The sequence below is a fragment of the Plectropomus leopardus genome, chromosome 20, assembly GCF_008729295.1.
Source record: "Plectropomus leopardus isolate mb chromosome 20, YSFRI_Pleo_2.0, whole genome shotgun sequence".
NCBI classification, from domain to species: domain Eukaryota; kingdom Metazoa; phylum Chordata; class Actinopteri; order Perciformes; family Serranidae; genus Plectropomus; species Plectropomus leopardus.
Window position 1 is genome coordinate 14,242,545 of NC_056482.1, and position 13,418 is coordinate 14,255,962.

The 13,418-nt window shown below is 40.5% G+C and overlaps 1 long non-coding RNA gene across 1 annotated transcript in view; it reads right to left on the reverse strand.

Annotated features, from left to right (window-relative positions):
* Positions 1-6,866, reverse strand: part of LOC121960313 — a 50,939-nt gene extending 44,073 nt beyond the window's left edge. Inside the window, exon 1 of the long non-coding RNA XR_006106956.1 lies at positions 6,812-6,866. This is a non-coding gene — a long non-coding RNA (uncharacterized LOC121960313). The remainder of the gene's footprint in view (positions 1-6,811) is intronic.
* Between the last annotated feature and the right edge of the window lie 6,552 nt (positions 6,867-13,418).

Genomic DNA, 13,418 nt, shown 5'->3' on the forward strand with positions numbered 1-13,418 from the left:
ACATGCATTGTTGTGCACGCAGACATGGACCAAAACGAAACACGGAGACAGCTGTCCTGTCACCCTGTGTCTAATATAGACAGACAGTGGGTGAAGAAACGATTGGACGCAGTGAGACATCCAATCATCTCACAGGGGGTTGAGAACATCAGGATGATGATGAACTCCGTTTGTACTGCATCCACAGTATTAACTTGTGTCTAAGGATGAGAGAAATACGGCCTGCTTGGGTTTCTGCAGTAACATATCAACTGAAACAAAAGATCCAGAGCAGTTCAAGAACTGGATCTTCAAAGTCTTCAGAAGTCTAATTTATGATTTTAAAGATAGACGGTGGTTGCATTTCAATGCACATCAATAAATTAAATTATAGCATGATTTAAGAAATACTTAGACAGTTTGGATAATACACATCACTTTCGGTAGACGAGAAGATCATAGCACTTTCAGAGCTAGGGCTCAGTTCAGAATAAATTTCATCAGATTTCGGCCAGCACATTTAATCAAGTCTAGAAAATGGGTTGTTTAAAAAGAAAAAAGGATCTGAAAACAGATTTCATCAAGTAATCTAGTTCTGGATAGGATCTGGATCAAAAGTATGCATTGTTCAAGACCTTTGATACCTTAGATAAAAAAAATAAAATTAAAAAATGCACTGTAGCATGGAAACAGGAATATCAATCAAATGGTCACTGAAGCAACCCTTGTAAATTTCTGATTCATCTGATGTGTTTCTATTAATGAATAGATCTGAAACAATTAATCAATTAGTTGTCAACTATTACATTAATCACAAACTAATTTGATAATCAAATAATTGGTTTAAGTAATTTTTCAAGAAAAAAAATAATTCTCTGATTCTAGCTTCTTTAATGGGAATATTTTCTTGTTTCTTTTCTCCTCAGTGAAAGTAAAATGATTATTGTTGGGTTGTGGACAACACAAGACATTGAAGGAAATCTTCTTGGGCTTTGGGGGACACTAATCAACATTTTTCACCAGTTTCTGACATTTTATGGACCAAATGATTACTTGATTTATTGAGAAAGGCCAAAGGTGGCTCTAAATATTCAGTTTGTCACAAAAAAGAGGCAGAGAACAATATTAAATAGTATCTGAACAGGACTACTCAAAAACCACGAGGTCTCGACCACCAGGTTGAGCGCAACTAGACTGAAGAAAATGAACATTCTTGTATCTCTTTCCTTTCCAAGATCCATATACTAGTTAGGCTTCTCTCTCTCTCTCACACACACACACACACACACACACACACACACACACACACACACACACAGACATTTTATGTGTCATTCCAGATATGTTTACACAGACAAAGTTAGATCTCAGAGCAGAAACCCTGGGGGCTTTGTCTTTGCCCATGGATCCCCCAAACCCCCTCCTTCTATCCTTCTATCCTTTCTTGTCCTTCTGAACTCTGCTGAAGGTTCAGTTTTTAGGGACCAAACTTCAGCTTGGCCCCTCAGGACTGTCTGTCTCTCTTTGCTCTGTTTTGCTTGGTTTAGGCCAATTTACTGCCTGCAGTCACACTGTTACCAGTAAACCGTCAAGCCACCATGAGAATGTTCCCACAACTCACACATAGATGGTTTTCATGATCCGCAGCTTACACCGACAGCGAAACCTTATAAAACAACACTGAGGAGGACTTATGTGATCGCTGCCAACAGGCTTTAATGACAAGTGACGATTAGCTTTACTTTGTTGTTGACGTTGGTTTGATGTGATGCCTCATCATCAGTCAGTCTTGAACGCCTTGGCTGAGTCCCAACCAAATCTGCCTCAAGTAGTCCGCTCAGTCGCCACCGGCTTGTCCGCACACAAAGAGCGGCCAAAAAAACTCCGCCTCCTCTCTGTCCGAGCCTGTCAGCGCGACTGAGGGCCTCCTGTCTGTGATTGATGACCGGGGTTCTGCATATTTCTGAAGCCGCCGACACGTGTTGGCTCTGTTGGCTGGGAGTCATCTCTGCTCTATTTAGCTTACATTATTCTTATTATTTCTTTGACCAACCCAGCTGTTGAGTGCATGCGTGTTTGCGCGCGTGCACTCGTGCGTGTGCGCAGGGAGGGGTTTTTCCATGCCCTCAGTTGTCCAGGTATGTGTAATGAAATCTTGAGTTCTGTTTTGAAAACCCTTGGAGTTCCAGCCATTTTCACATCTGAGGTTTTTCTCTCAGCTCCCTGCTCTCCCCCATCTCTCTCACCCACATGTACTCCCATGGAACAGTCCACCCAGGGTTCCTCACTGCTTAATTTGCAGTGTTTTCAAAAAGCAAAATAAACACAGTTTTTAAAAGGTGGGAACACCCACCATCTTGACCATTTTGTGTCCAGAAGCAGAAAACAGTTCTTAATTGTGCAGAAATTGTGTGTGTGTGTGTGTGTGTGTGTGTGTGTGTTTAAATCAAGCCCTTTCAGCTCAAACTTGAATCAGGAAACCAATAAAGCCACAAGATGTTGGCACAAAAGACGCTTATCTCCCAATTTCTTGCCAACGAGAGACGTGTGCTCAAAACTGGAGCAATTGTTAATTAAACTTGATCTTTACGGGAAGCACAAGGGAACTACTGTTGTGTTGTTCAATGCCGCACTACACAGGTGGAGAAAAGGAGGAGCAGCTGTTCGCCAACACAAATGTGAGCGCACCCATGCAAACACACACCTCGTAAAATTTTAGGGAGTGAACACAAACTCTAAAACAGAGCCATGATTGTGATAAAGGGCTGTGGTAAATTACAAACTACTGTGGATGACTTGAGGTGCAGATTAAATATTGTTGACATATTTCAATTGAATGTAATGTTTCCCGAATATTAATGTTAAGTTATCTAAAGCATTACTTACTGGCAAGTCACTCAATTTTTTCTTATTCCTCAAATTGAAATGACTGACTATGTCATTTTGGCATATGTTGATGTGACATGATGAGTTTCGACAAGCGGAGTCAGACAGACAGAGATGAGCTAAACCAGCAATGAACGTTCGTGTCCTTTCACAGAAACTGGAACAGTTTGACCACACAGGACAGGCTTACAGACTCTCTAGCAGGGTGAGGAAAATGTCAAGTGTGTAGAAAACTTTTAAAATTTGGTAAGATGATCCCCAAAAGTCGACTGCCAGATATGCTAAAGAAAACTGAGTAGGCCATAGATTTACAATAAGCTTGCCAAATCACCAAATCAATGGTCTTCTTGCAAAAAAATCCTTTTTCTAGCTATTATGGCTAATGTGCAACCTGCATGCTAACAAAGTGATAAATTGTCATGTTATTTTAGGTGCACTGAATGATGTCCTCATCTCTCATTTAACCCCAGCTGAAGCTTCAAATAATCAGGGATAGGGATGCACAATATTGACATTTTTGCCAATATCTGATATGCCCATATGTAAAAAATAATTTGGCCGAAACCAATATCCATATATCCACTTCTTTTTCAAACCCAATTTTAGTGATCATCAAATCTCTTCTGTATTGAAATTAACAACTGTAATTGTATTTGTTTGATAGTTGTATTTGTCTGTCTGTATTTATTGTTGTAACTTTGTTTAAAGCCGCCATCTTGGCAAAGTCACTCTTGTAAAAGAGATTTTAAATCTCAATAAGTCTTTTACCTGGTTAATATATATATATATATAAAACATCACATTGTGCATGCATACTCTTATTGTGATAGCCCACCAGCAGATGGAGACAGGAAAAACAATGATTTTCAATGTATGTTATAGTCATTCATTGTGCAAAATAAGCATGTGAGCCGATTCCGAAATTGGCCAATACTAGTGCTAATATTATCCTGCATCCCTAATTGGGGATATTTTTTGCAAGTTTCAATGCAAAAAAACTGATATCCAGGACAGCCCTTGAAATAATCCAATAAATAACCTGAATTATGTATATGACTTGTAGTTATTTTGCTCTGACACGTTGAAGCATCTTGGCCAGAGCTGAGAATCAACTTGGATGCCAAATCTGAAGGCAAATGTACACAGCTGACCCTAAATTTCAACGACAAATGATACACAGAATGATAGCACAGAACCGACTGGTCATGTGCACACACACTCACACACATGTCATTCAAACAGCACAGATCGAGCAAATTTTACAGATTATCCATTTTCAATGCTCTGTGAACAGATGTGGTCGACTGCTTTTGGCTGCAACAACGAAACCCACTAAGCCTTCCTCAAACATCCATGTGGCAAAATATGGCCAAAGCAAACAAGAGATTCGACCAGAGGATTCCCCGAACCAAAAAAAAGCATTTCATCCCCTGAAACTGTCTTCTGATCCTCAAATCGTAATCTGTGTACGCTGGTATGCCAACGTGCACTTGTATGAGGCCATTCATGTGTGACTGCAGCTCAATGTGTGCTGCTACGTAGAGGTAATTAACAGCTGTGTCTGCTCTTGAACACCTGCAATAACAATCCAGGCTGTAGCAGGTTAGCTAGCTGCTACTCTCTCACTTTCTTTTTATTGTAATCTGATCTAGGCTCTCCTTTACGTAAAGCTCTCTGAGCCACCGAAGAGGCCAGACTTGGAGAGACAAAGAGAGAAGCCGGTCTCTTCTCAGGCTGGACAGAATCCGCAACTAAAGATGGAGGACGATTGAGTGATCGGTGTGGCTAACTCGTTTTATCCCCTCAAAGTTGATTTATAAAAAGGCTCCACATGCCTGCATTACGTCTTTGTTTGAACTGTAATGTCACACATCTATTTGCAGAGTTGCATATCAGTATCAAGGTATAAATAATAATGTTTTGTGAGTCATATGTGAAATAATACAGTTCTACAGTCCAGACAAAGCCATCAAAAGCAGTCAGCAATCAGCCACTAAATGTGCTGTTTTCCCACATGGTTAATTGAGGCCATGAAAAAAATCTGTTTTTGAAGCCTTTAGGGATGTCATCAGGCCTCTATATCACGGATGTATGAAGAGTACTGGATACAACATTGGAGGCAGGGCCCCATTCATTCATATGAAAGTTGCTCAGTGGTGCGAGAAGCCCAAAAAGCTCTACTTCCACAGTGTGAGATTACCCAGATCTTTTGCTTTGTGAGGCCCATGGAGCAAACGCACTAGAGACTTTTGGTGGCCAAGCAGCTAACTTGCAGCTCCGCTAACTTGAATGGGAAAACATAATTTCATCTTGTGGCTCGTCTAGACTTTCAAAATGTTATCGGACAGAATGGATCAAATCCCAACATTAAAACAAGTCATTGCATGGGAGTTCTGACCAGGGAGAGGGAATGAATGAGTACTCGTTTGAATGTCAGTATTCATTCAACATATAAAGACCCTGCCCATCCAACATGTGTACATGATTTTTACTTTGTTATACTGTTTAAAATAAGTAAAATCTTATTTAAATGTAGAGCAACGTGCAGTGTATTGCTCTGCTCTCCCTCTCTTTCTTTCACTCTGTTTATCATGAGACTAAGCTGTTTCAGTGTCAGTGTGAGCTTGTTGGGACCGTTAAACAGCTCGCTGTCAGATGTTTGCTGCTGCTGCTGTATCAGCTCATGCTAACTGGGGAGACGATGATCTGACTTGGAGGAGAGCGGCTGGGGGACAGTCCTTACATGAAATATTTACGGCAGTGGCACAGACATTACAAACTTTTCTCATGTTTGTTTTCAATTTTTGGTTCAGTTGGCTCATTGAGTCCTGGTTGTTCAATAAATGATTTTCAATTTTCGACCAATTTACATTCCTTTTACATTAGATTTTCTTTTGCAAGTACTCAATAATAATTTAATGCAAGTACTTGAATATGAAATTTAATTAAAATGCTGATCCCTCGTTGTGATACCAAAATAATTTATCCAATGATTTACATATGACTTTTTCACAATGTAAGTCTATAGAAAAAAAGTTTTTTGACCCCATGGAATAACTTGAAGGGCACAGGCATTGTAATTCCACATATAACCACTGTGTTGAATTGGCTTCAAAGCTCTTTGGGGCTTGCTCTGTATTCCAAACAAAGCCATAATAAAAGTAACTAAATCACAATTACAAACACTGCAACCAAGCTGGGTCCTATGAGGCTGAATACCAGTTACTGTAGCAGTATTTCTAGCTACAAAAAGAGGTTTAACCATCTGCATTTTGATATTTTCTGTGTAACACAAGGCACCTAACAGAGCTCCAAAGAGGACAAATTATCTCTCGCCAAAACTGCAGGAAAACTGGTCAAAAATAAACATTCAAAATGCCACTGGGGAAAGTCTGTAAATTCATGACAACTCGTGCCAAAACACAACCCGCTTTAACAACGAACAACAGCTGTCACAAGTTGAAAGTACCCGCCAGGGATGTGGTGGTGTGTATACAGCAAATAGAGGTTGACAACTACTACAAACTGACATGCAGGCTTCAGTAACATGACTCACCTTTTGTTTGCAATAGTAATTCAGTTAATCCGATGTTAAAGTCCTTTTCATGACGCATTGACGTGAGTTTGTCACCTGTCACCTGTTTTGACTGGATCTCTAATCCTGTGACCAAATGCCAGAACCTGACAGGAATTGAAATGTGATGTTGTGTATGTATAGGTTGGTTCTAGACAAAGCAGTGCGCCATTCGGAGTCAAACGTCACGACAGAAGCTGAAAATACACTTAAAGGATCTCTCGGAAAAAAACTGTAATGGCAGCTGAGATAACACTGCTTATAATACTCCACACACTCCATTTCATCCTGTTGTTCCAGGATGTGCTTGAGTCCTTAATTAACAGATTAGCGTTACATTGATAAGAGATGTCACCCAGAGGGCGGACTCACCTGATATGATCTATGCAAACCCGGCTTCTTCTGGAGTGTCAATGCAGCATCCTCCTTATCCGCCTCTATCCTCCGGTTCAAAATGCAAAGCTCTGATGTCAGCACATTTCCCAGCAGACGGCCTCACAGATATGACTCTAAATGCCCTCTGCCCTCTCCCGAATCTGTTGGGAGAAAAAAAAATTGCACATATGAAACCCATTTTACAATCTGTCATCAGAAACACAGAACTGAGCAACAGGAAAAACACGAACAAGACAGAAATTGACTTCATCTGTTTCTCCATCTCCTCCCGCAGTCTGAGTGGCATTCGCTGTCACTTGCTATTTGGCGGACAAGCATGAGGCTCAATTGCAGAATCAGATATGGGACAGAATTAGGTCTACGGTAGAGCAGACGTGCAAGAATTCAGAACAAAGCTCTTCAGATCAGTCTGCTGACAGATCAAACTGTCGGGGGAGATCACGTTGATATGTTTTGAGTGTGGTGAGACATAGAGCCCCTTCTTTAAGCAGATATAAGGAATTATGAACTTTAAGCAAGTGTCACAGAACACACTCTGGTAACCTTGAGCCAATATTGTATCAGCAAAATAAGACACTGAGTCACAGCTGGGTACGGTGCTGAACTAACACAGTAAAGAGTGTTGAATCTCGGACTTTCCCTTCCAGCTGAAACAGGTACAGGGATTCTGGGTGGTCTTGCTGACCTGTCTTTTCTTAATAAACCACCAAGTTACAGCTGACATCCTGCCTGCTACCTGCTTGTCAGACATGTGAGTGGAAGTGAGAGCAGGAGAGACTGTGTGCAACATTGTTCTTGAAACATATGCATAAAAACTTAAGTCAGCGGCCTTCAAAAGCAGTAATAATATTTGCCAAATATTCTTTTGTTTTCTGTCCATCTTATGTTTTTCACATGCATGTGCACACTGACTCACACACAGCTGTCTTTTATTTGCCAGGATCCAGCCGCAGATGGTGATACAGTGTGAACTTTAACACACAGATTCTTGACATTCTTCACTGGTGTGAGTTACTCTCCAACTCAAACCGGTGCTTTGCCTTGGCCCTCTTTGCTTTCCTGCCAGCAGGTCACTGTCACACAAAGAGTCCGAGCAGGTCTCTTCCAACACATACAGGCTGCTATTGTCCTCTCTGAAGCAGCAGCAACTCTGTGTCTCACAGCCCTGCATGGGTTCGCCTCCCAACTGTGCCGAGCCTCTATGTCAGAGCTGTGTCAGCATATTCTGCTGTTTATGATGGGTCCTGTAGTGGCACGTTCATTGCTTAATGTAAAAGGAATGCTAATTAAACGATGCAGCACGTCTGCTCAGTGTTGAAATCAGGGGGCAAACATATACAAATACACAGTGTATCTATGAACTCACTAGAGATGATATCTATGTGTTGCAATGCACTTAATGCATCTGCTGAAAATATCTGTCTGTTTTGTGTCTCTTTGATATCATTTTGTGTTTTTTTTGGTCATTACTGTCTCCTCATATACATTTTGTGTCGCCTTGAGGTCATCTGAGTCTTTTTCTACTCACTTTGTGTTTCTGGGGTCATGTGTGTCTTTTGTGGTAATTTTGTGGCCTTTTTTGGATCATTTTGTGTATCTTTGTTGTCCTTTTGTATCTTCATGTGGTTCTCTGTGTCTCTTTGTGGTTGTTTTGGTCACTTTTTGTAGTTAGTCTTTGTCTCTGCTGTTCCTTTGCATCTCTTTAAGGTCTTTTCATGTCTCTTTTCAGTTGTTTTGTGCCTCTTTATAGTTGCTTTGTGTTTCTTTTCAGTTGTTTAGTGTCTTTTTGTAGTCTTTTTATAGTCTTTTTGTAGTCATTTTGTGTCTCTGTGGTAATTTTGTGGCATTTTTGGATCATTTTTGTATCTTTATTGTCATTTCGTGTCTCTCTGTGGTTGTTTTGCCCATTTTTGTACTTATTTTGAGTCTCTTTGCATCACATGGTAGTCTTTTTCTGGTATGTTTTAATTTGAGTTACATTTTGCAGATGAAGGCCAGGGAGGCTCCTGACACTTTGGGCCCCTGGGCCTGGGCCTGTGCCCGGTGAACTGGTTTAGCAATCCATCTATGGTCAAATTGCAGTATTAATTACTTTTATAAGAATAAAATCCTTTGCTGGACATTGTTAGCTAAAAATGTTTTATATTTCATACACTCAAGCAGATATTCACAAGCACTCCACGGCTATGGTGAATTACTCAGGTGAAATCAAAGCTCCTGAGAGTTTCTAAAATTTACTACACTCTATCATATGTTGATCTCATTCATTTCCGGCACTCCAGTCAGTAGACGGAGTCTGTGTCTAGCCTGATACTTTAGTGGAGAAAACAGGATTCTATTATAGTCAGTGTGGTGTATTTTACATAGCCATCCACATGCTCAGCAGAAAGTCAATTAGCTCGCCACTTTGGAGGCAAATTGCCGCCCAGACGGCACTGCAATCAGAAAACACATACACATACGTACGTACGTACGTACACACACACACACACACGATCAGCCCTGCCAAACAGTACCTCTACAGCAGAAGAATCAACACTCAGTCTATCTTGATCAATACAGCTTTTAGCTTTGGATTTCACTTTCTTCACAATATCATCCATTTGGAGCATCAAGTGAAACCACTCCAAAAAACATTTGAGAGTTTACACTGAAGATTTATCAATATGTCTCAGTTTTACAATCAAGAAATTGCAGACAAACATCTTTCAAGTCATAGGAATTGCTATAATGTTGAAAAACAACAGATATAGAGTGCCTGAGAGCTGGACTCACCATCCAAACACAAGACATCAGAAAGCATCCTGTCACTGTACCCGACCACAGCTCCAGCACTTGTCTTTCTCTGGAAGAAACAAAGTAGAGTTATTAGAAGGAGCTCATATGTCTGCCATCTATAACTGAAAGGATTGAGACTAAATTTCAGGTCATTTCCCCACTTTGACTTTCACCCAATCATGCAAAGTACCCCTTATCCTCTTCTGTTCTTCGATCTTCAATCATCCCCCCACTCATCCTGTACCTCCTGCTCCGTCTTTTTTTCCACCCCTTCTCTCTCTCTCACTCTCTAATAACAGGATGTCGGCTTTCTCTCACATGGTCACTGACCTTCCAGGCAAAGAGCAGAGCAGCTCGCAGCTTTAAGTAATTCCTGTTGCCTGCATTTGTCTCTCATCAAGATGAAACAGTGAGCAGGGCATGTGTACTTCGCTTTGGTCGCTGAATTAATTGTCAAAGAGCCAGAGGAGCTTACAGGTAAGAAGAAGATTGAGCCTAAGTGGAACAAGATCAGCTGCATTACGCCTGTATTTCCTCACTGATGGGAGCCAGAGTTGGTACTCTCTGTGATCAGTTTATCTCAAAGTTGAAATTCAAACTTGAGTTAAATTAAAGAACTTTGGCCACTAAGTGATGGTGTGTAGAGTATCTCTGTTTCCTTTTAAGCAGTGGTTCCCAACTGGTCCAGCCACACTGCCAAAAATTAGCAAATCAGTAAAGAAATTTCCTGAAAATTATTTTTTTTAAAAAAAGAGAAAAACAACAACAAGGAAATAACCAAAAAGCAATTGTTAAAAATATATGTATCTCTGTTTCATAATTTTAAATATATAATTATAATAATATAATTTTAGTTTTCTACATTATTCTCCAGGTTTTTGATACAAAAATGTTTCATTTCATTTTTCTTGTCACCCTTTATTAAACCTCTATCAATTTTTGGGACATTTCTTCTCACTTTGCTCATTGCCTTTTTTACATGCTTTTAAAAGAAATCAAACCAATTCAGGTTTCAAATGTTTCAAACGCTTGTGCCTGAACGCAGCACATGAACTGATATCAAACCAGCTTTCAAAAGGGTCAAATTAAAACCAAGAACGTGGCAATAAAAAAAGTGACTGTACTGAAAAAAACAGGCTGCTGTGATAAATGAAGCCCTTAACAAAATCCGTAGGTCTGTACTTCAAACCGGGGACCTGGCACCCACTTTTGGACCATGACCCATCAGTTGGGAACCACTGCTTTAGAGAGCAACAAGATCTGTCTGGAAGAAATGCAAGCGCAGGCTTACACTGAAATTGTGTGACTGTATCTTTCCTTTGCCATATTTTGTGGGTGTGTACAGAAGACAGAGCACAGAGTGTCAGTGTGTGGGAAGAACAGCAACCACAGTCACATATCTGAGTGAATGACAGATGGAAAAACCATATCTGTGATACGAGATGCTCCTCTATCAGTGAGTGTGTAGAAGAAAGGAAACTTCAGAAAAAAAATAATACAATGTCCTTGCAGCTGGAAAAGACATTGAACAAAGTCTGCTTGGGACTTAATCTCTGACAGCTTGTCTTTTGATATAGTGCAGCTCCACCTTTCATCTGTCCGACAGTCACCGCGCTCACATTACGAGACAGACTGCTTTAAGCTGGAGTGTGAGGTGATAAGCGCAAAAACTTTAGTGTTACTTTTCTTCCGCTTTCTGACAGAAATCTGCTCCAAACCTGAGCGCTCCTCAACATCTTTCAGACTCAAGGCAACCCACCCCCCCTTCCTCACATACTTGGCCATTTACCTGTCCAGTCCCCAAATACTGCTCCCGTTGAGCTTGTTAATATGCAGCAAATGTCTCTGCTCTGATTGGCTGGACTCATTTCCTGTAATTATAAGGGAGGAAACTGGGGTGAGGGGTCGCAGCTTGCTAAGTTTAGCCTCTGTGGACAAAGCCAGACTCAGACCAGTATCTACCTTGATCTAAAGTGTTAATGCTTGTGTTTATGTGCATCAGACAGTGAATGACTGAGTGTGTGTGCTGGTGTGTGAGGGTCTGTAACACAGGCAGCAGTTTCCAAGAGGCGCTGGTGCAAAAAAAATGTCCTCAGTTCAAAAGATTTGTGATGGGACAAGTGGTGCATTAACCTTTATGTTTTTGTTCTGATTTTTTTGACAGAAGACCCATTTTTGTCCATTTTAGTGGACAGGGGATCTATACGAAGCAGCAGGTCAACGGTATATGCCACATACAGGTGGTTTACGTCATCTGAGAGATACATCTGAGATGCAGCTCAGCACAGTCTTTCGGGTTTTCCTAGTCACAAATCAACAGTAAAACAAAGTGTTTTGGTTGATGGCCTATTCACTTTAAAGTTTGTGTTTAGGGGCCTAGAATGTTATGATGGAAGTACACAATGGCCATTTTCCGGCTTTATTATGTCTCATACATTGATGTAGCAAGTAAGGAGTTTATACTAATTGTAACACACTTTTTGGTGCTAAATTTATGCATTTCTGACCATTCAATAATTGATAAAAATGGTCAAAAATCCCTCCAAAATATCCCATTAAAATACCAAGACCCTGAGGAACACCACAGTAAAATCCAAGCTGTGATTTGATGTCAAAAACATCTGACATTTAAAATGAAATTTAAAATTGCATTTTTTGGTGGTTGGATAGCGAGCACCTCTGTTATGGAAACTGCTGCTGAGAACCCCTAATTGCAAAAATATGTATGAAAGCCAAACAAAATGGCCCCCAGGCTCTAGTTTGTGGCTGTAGAGTTTCACAAGATGTGATTATCTCAGAAGTCACATCAGGCTATTTCATACAGTGATGTACGTTTCCAAAAAATTGCCCATTACATTTAAATTGATCCTATGGGGTTGCACATCATCACAAATGAATGACATTGGGCTTTTTGCAGTTCCAAGATTGACCCCAGTATGCAGAAATATTTAAATATAGCTGACAAAAATGACACATTTATACTGCATGCCAAAAATTGCATGTTTTTTTTTTTTTTTTTTTAACCAAAAATAGCATAGGAATAACATAAAGTGGACATGTATGTGAAGATGAGACTTGTGAGTAACCATAGAACACATTATCTTGAGGCGAGAGGTAAACGGACCTCTGTGAAAATGCCATTTTTTTCCTCAAAAATTAGCTCAACTTTGGAGATGTATTTAGGCCCCTTTCCTTAGGTCTTCTGTGATATCAGTATCATCACTCTAGCTTTAAAAAATGATACAGCCTCTCAAAGACAGGCTGTGTTAAAAGAAGACTATGAAACGTATCTAAACTCCCACAATCCAATAAATCATACAAACACTTCTGTGGCTACTATCCATTCGTGTTTTCTGTCAGTTGGGCAGTGTTTCATGATTTTTTATGCAGCCCCATTTCTATCAAGCCTACATATTTTGGAAATGTGTGATGTCTCATCATCCTTCACTTTTCCATTTGTGGTAGTTTCAATCAGCCACGGACAGAAGTCCATTAGCCAGCCCACAAGTGCACACACAGAAAGTGCTGTTCACATCTTTTTTTTTTACCATTAGCCAGCGTTACACCGCATACAGAGCTGTCTGAGGACTCTATCTCACAGGCCTGCCCTCATGCTGCTACCATAGCCGGGCCTAACATTTCACTCACACAAGCACACACACACTGTGTGTTAAACAGCAGTGCCAGAGAGCCCAACAAGCTGAAACACTTGAGTCTGTGGTAGACCACAAAGCGCTGCCTTGCCATCCACCCTCACTTGACATGCCATCCTCATCGTGTCAGCCTAATGACGGGCGTTCCTCCT